Source organism: Pieris brassicae, chromosome 9 (assembly GCF_905147105.1).
Source record: "Pieris brassicae chromosome 9, ilPieBrab1.1, whole genome shotgun sequence".
Classification (NCBI taxonomy): domain Eukaryota; kingdom Metazoa; phylum Arthropoda; class Insecta; order Lepidoptera; family Pieridae; genus Pieris; species Pieris brassicae.
In genome coordinates, this window is record NC_059673.1 from 11,376,567 (window position 1) to 11,382,566 (window position 6,000).

Genomic DNA, 6,000 nt, shown 5'->3' on the forward strand with positions numbered 1-6,000 from the left:
ACAGTAGATACATTTCTCCTCCTCTCCTCTCTACCCTTCTCTCTCTATGTATGTCATATATGCCATAACAGTACATTACATCAGCGTTATAATTTAGATAAGAGTATAATTATAGTCGGTTGAATTTGTCTTTAACATTGTTGCAGGTAATTTGCTACACGAGAACGTAGCAATCCGTAGATCAATTTACTCTATTTCTAAACTATACTGAACTTAGCTATGGGTGGGTCCTGCGTTGTAAATGGTTCGCTTATGTTTATATTGAGATTGTCACGTATGTTTGGTTTGGCTCCTGTCAGATTTAAGCCAGTAGAGGATGGGTGTCGTATTGAACCTTTGAAGTCTTCGAGTTATGAATATATATTTATAGTATTTCTTAGTAAGTACTTTAAAGATTTATAAATAAATAAATAAAATATGGCGCTACATATAACCTTTCAGATCTTGGCTTCTGATGTCTATATCTGATTCGTGATCATTTGTTTTTTTTAAAGGTAAGTAGGTGATCAATCTACGTGCCTGATACACGCCGTGGAATTTTTGGATCTAAGGCATGCCGATTTCTTTTACCGAAAGACTGAGTGTTAATTACTTACAAAGACACATCCAAGGTTCGAACCTAGAGCCTCATAGATCAGAGTCGTAGGTTTAAAATCCACGGAGTATACCAGCTATCGAGTGCTTTAGCTTTTATTATATTCATTAACTATATACTGGTATTAACAATTATGAAAACAGCTTTAGATATCTGGTGCCAACGCCTGTTTAGCATCACTACTTCATTTAACATATTTCAGTCTAGTCTAACTTTTCAGACGGTATATATTTCACATTTTCCTACTTCCAAATAATTTCTCCGGCAATAACAGGAAATATTTCTGTTATTTCTTTGGTATTAAGGACGGTTGATGGGACTGCAAAAACAATATTTTTAAACATCGCGATATTAAGCAGTAAAGGTAGTTTGGAATTGTTGACAAATTGTGTTCCGGTAATTATTCTTTAATAAAAATTTCACATGTCATGCCACAAGTTTATAATTTTTAATTTCATATTGAAAATGTAGGAGTCATGGCTGGTGTCAGCTGTCATAGTCATTATAATATGTCACAGCTCCATTAGATTTGCCAATATTATATATACAAATTAACGACTATTACTGACTGACGAAGACTGACTTAAACAAACAAATAATCGTTAATTTGTAGATACTATAGTTATATTATGTTATAGTAATTTCATCGTCATTATTGTTAATGTAAACGCAATGACGTTAGTATAAGATGCCATTGTCATTTTAATTTAATAACGTTGACACTCTTTCGTATGACTGCCGTTTGACTCTCTAATCGATTCTAGATCGGTCGCGGAACAAGTTTACGAAATGTGACGAACTTGTTTATCACAAATTCGGGTTACTATTAACACAGACACTGGTGGGTGCGGCCGGCAAGGGAGCATAAGTCAGAGAATCAATCCAAAAAATGCTCCCCACAGTTCAATCGAGAGGGCGAACCAAGAAAAAGTCTTTAAAAAGTAGATTGTAATTTTAAAATTACTCGGTTGATCTTACGCTAATTTTTAAGTTTTTGTTAAAATTCGTGCTATCTCGTTATTGTGCCTAGTTCTCCATCCACTTTATCAGTCTTACCCTCTTTACCCATCGATTGTTTTGTCTTTCATTTAGACTTTAATCCGTCCCCTTTTCCACTCCGTCATATACATTATACATTTTGACAGAGTAATGACCAAGGTTAAGCCTAAATCATATTAAATAGATTCATTTTTAATTTGATTAATACTAATCTCTTATTGCAAGTTGCTTGAAATATTTGTTGATGGTTTAAAAAAAATTTCCTAAGAGAGTAAAACGTTGTTGTCCGTTGGGTTGGAACGAATTTGATTGTTATTGGTCACCAATAACATAATATTATATTATGTAGAGAAGAATATTCATTATTTGTGTGTTCTTTTTTCAGATAAATAAAAAAAAGAATTATTGGAAGAGAGCGACAGCGATTTCTTTTGATCGCATTTTTTACCTTACTACGACTTGGATGTGTTTTCATTACTTATATATTCTCCAGAAAATTCAAAGGTATCGGTAATTTAAATATTTGAAAATATTTGAATTAGTTCGCCTAGGATCGAAAGGTTTTAACCATTTGGTTAAAGCTCCTTAAATATCTTGTTAATTTAACGGAGAGCTTTAAGATATTAGTTATGATAAGTAATTAATAGAAATAATTAAATTACATATTGTGTAGCCCAAACCTTAAAGCGGAAAATAAATATTCCAATGATGTCACCACTAGGCTTCCGAAACTGCAGAATGCCACCTTTGCCATCCGCATCCACCTTGCGTGTCTTTAATTACTGAAAAAAAATTCAAAGAAAATGAAAACGTAATTTTATTGTATTTCTTTCAGTGGACATATTCACGGAATGTTTTCTAAATATTATCATTCTACTTTCACAAATTCTGATTGAGCTCAAGACGAGTTTTATAAAATTTGAAATTCATAAATATATGGAAACTATTAAATTTGAAGTCATGGATATTATTGCTGACATTAAATCAGGTCATTATCTTACAATATTTTATTCTCATAAATCAATATACTTAGTAAAATAATGTTGATTGTTTTAGACAGATGTCGATCGTTCAAAATTCAAATTAGGTTCACTTAGGTTCACGTTCTTTTGGCTGGATACCGCTTTCACGAAGTTGTTGTTTTTGATTTTCTTGGACTATAAATTCCACGTCACCAAATCCTGACCCGTTCTTAACCCAAAACCGCCATCCTGATCACACTAGTTATTTGGTGTACTCGTTTTTGATGTCTCTACATGAAAATGTTAAAATTACTCCCTACAAATAAAAGGCGATCAATGAATGACCATAGAAGTGACTCCTCATTAAGAAAAGAAAATAATTCGTAAGGCAACATAAAATATTTTTTTTTTGCACAGATAAAAAGCCCAAACCCCCGATGTGTGATATTTGTATATCTATTTGTGCTCTCAGTAAGGCTTTCGTGAGCACATGTAACATGTTTTTTAAATACAATACATCCGAGGATTTATTGGATGTGACTTTAGCTTCAATGTTTACAGTCAATTTAGTAGGTACCGTCTACAACTTTGCAGCAGCGATCACTTCGACAGGTAATATACTCACATTATTTTGGCACTTTTGCTACGCTCAAAGTTTTTAAGCGGAGATATAATTTTAAATTTTTCTGACGTTTCGCGTGATTTACAGCGTGCGTGGTCACGGTGACTGAAGAAAAAAGGTGTTGAATATCTAATAGAAATCGAAAGTTTTATTATCTGTATTTATTTCCCCGGAGTTGATATCGACTAAAAGATGTCTATTTTCGGGGATTGTTAGTCTTGGGAGTCTCAAGACTAACAATCCGCAAAAATAGAGGAGACCGTGAATCATTTCTGTAAATGCGGAAATAAATACAGATAATACAACTTTCTCTACAGCTGTGATATTCAACACCTTTTTAAAATTATGTAAAATAATTATAAGTTTACATAACTTCAATCCGTTAAAAAGTGTTTTCTTTAAAGTTATGCTTTTCAGATTATGAACATAAAACAGTGCAGTCTTGTGTAGAATTGGCTTGGCTGACATTGCATATATTTAGAGCTATTTTGTATGTGGAAGCATCATATCAAATAATCAAAGAGGTAAGTGTTAAGAAGTATATTTAGGTTATCATCCACTTGATTTGACTTTGATTTTAGAGTATTAAGAACAAGGATTTGCAAATAGGTTTTCATAAGATAAACATTCTATATGTATCTTGTAGTTTTTACATTCTTAAATGAAAAGTTTAGAATATCAGTAGATTCGAAATGTGAGCATAGTGGCGAAGGCCGTTTCAATTATTTCTAGTCATTGACTAAGTCAGGCAATCTGGTCCATAAATATTTTTAATCTATTTAATTGATATTTATAAAAATGATACAGGTGGAAAGTATAAGGCATAAAGTAGGAGAATTATCTCTACTCGTCACATCGGTCGGTAAGGCGATTCCCTCAGAAGTTGACATATTTCAACTGGTCGTGTTAGTCAATAGTCCTGAGACGATCCCGATGGGTTTCTTTACAGTGTCTCGAGAATTGCTGGGTCCGGTACGTGACTTTTTTTCTGAACTTAAATGCTTACTTAAATCTGACTGTCATAAAAGTATTATAGTTGTGGGTTTAAAAGCCTGCTTTGCTTATATTTCATTTATACTGTTACGAAGACGGGTTGACTGCAATGTTTCTAAATTTTTCCACTAGTTATAGAACTTTTCAGCAGGCTGAAATGTGATTTCTGACGGTTTCAGGAAAGGGCCAATCACATCACACATCACATTTTCATAATGTTACCCTGGTTTTCAGGAAGCAGAAACTTTTTTCAGGCCGTTTCAGAACATGTGTAGTGGTGCAATTTTCAGGAGACCCGTTGTCAGGCATTTGATGACTGAATAATCTAGACCGAATTTTCGAGGTGTGAGACAAGGATGAAATGATACGCGAGAGAGGGGGGAGATCGGAACCTTCTCGAAGCTAGATTGAGCACTCTAGAAAGCCGTACGACAAGGACGGAGCAATGTGCGAAAGAGACAAAAAGAATAGAATTGTGCAATCGCTACTCAGTAGCTAGCCCGCCTAGAGAGTTCACGAATTTTGTACAAGATTATTCCGAGCGATATATAAGCGAGCCGAAACGCGTCGAGTTTAGTTTAGTTGCGAATGCGATATCAAGAGGTAAACACCGAAGCGATAAAGTGCAAATAAAGTGAAGTGATAAATTACTATGTGAAGTATACATAATTAAGTAATTAGTGACTGTTTTTCTGTGTAATAAGTGCATTTCTGCGAATAATTTGCTCATAGATTCCTCATTGATTTATCAAGAAATAAACACTTAAACGTTCCCCTAGCTCGTAACAATACCTTATCTTTCTATATGGGTCCAAAATCAAACGAACATGTGGGACTTAGAAAGAATAACTTCCCGCGCCTTAAACGCCTACAACGCTAAAAGGCCTACGAGAGTAAGCCCGATATAAGGCAACTGTACGCTCTTCTCTAGAAACCGAAAGTCGTATCGGTATGTAAATATGTCTTTTGAAAGGTGGTTTCACAAAAAAAAAAATTAAAACGCTTTGATGTAGAACGCGGTGATAAGGTATTTTGTATTCTGACTCGACGTCCGATCATGGAGTTCAGCTTCAGATATATATTCGAACCACTACTTTAATGTAGTGGTTTAGCATTGTTAATATTGCTTTGTGATAAACATATTTTTTTTTACAGATCTTTTCCACTTTTCTCACCTACGGCATCGTTATAGTTGAGATAAGTTCAAATCTTCACTTAAAGTAATGAAAAATAATATTTTAAATTGTAAGTGAGGATGTGTTTATATTAAAGTACCTGAAATATCCTTTCGTTAAAGTAACTCAAATAATAATAGGGTTGTTAGTCTATTAAGTATAAGTTGGCTCCACACGTCAACTTATACTTATACTTAATACTACAACTTAAACTTTTTGTACTGTACAAATGAACCTTATAGGTTGCATTGATGTTATATACGAGTAAATTTAATTATTATACCACTCGAAGTATATTATAATATTTGAAACATAACTAATTTAAGCGTACGACCGACGAGGCTACAGAAGATAAACCACTCCTTAAATGTAATTTGTTTGTTGTAAAAACAAATTACATATGTTTTTACAACAAACTCCCAAGGGAAATTAGTTAATTATCACTAAATAAATTCAAAGCTCTTATTAAACGTAAATTAATCAATAAAGCTTTTTTGTACATTTGACGATTATTTAAGTGACTCTAATCCATGGGATTGATTTGCTCCAGTTCAAACAATGTGTGTTACTCAAAACTTAGCTTAAGAAGAGTTTCTTGCCAGTTCTTATTGCCCGGTCTACGCCCTTGCGAACTGGTAGTAAATGTAAATTTAG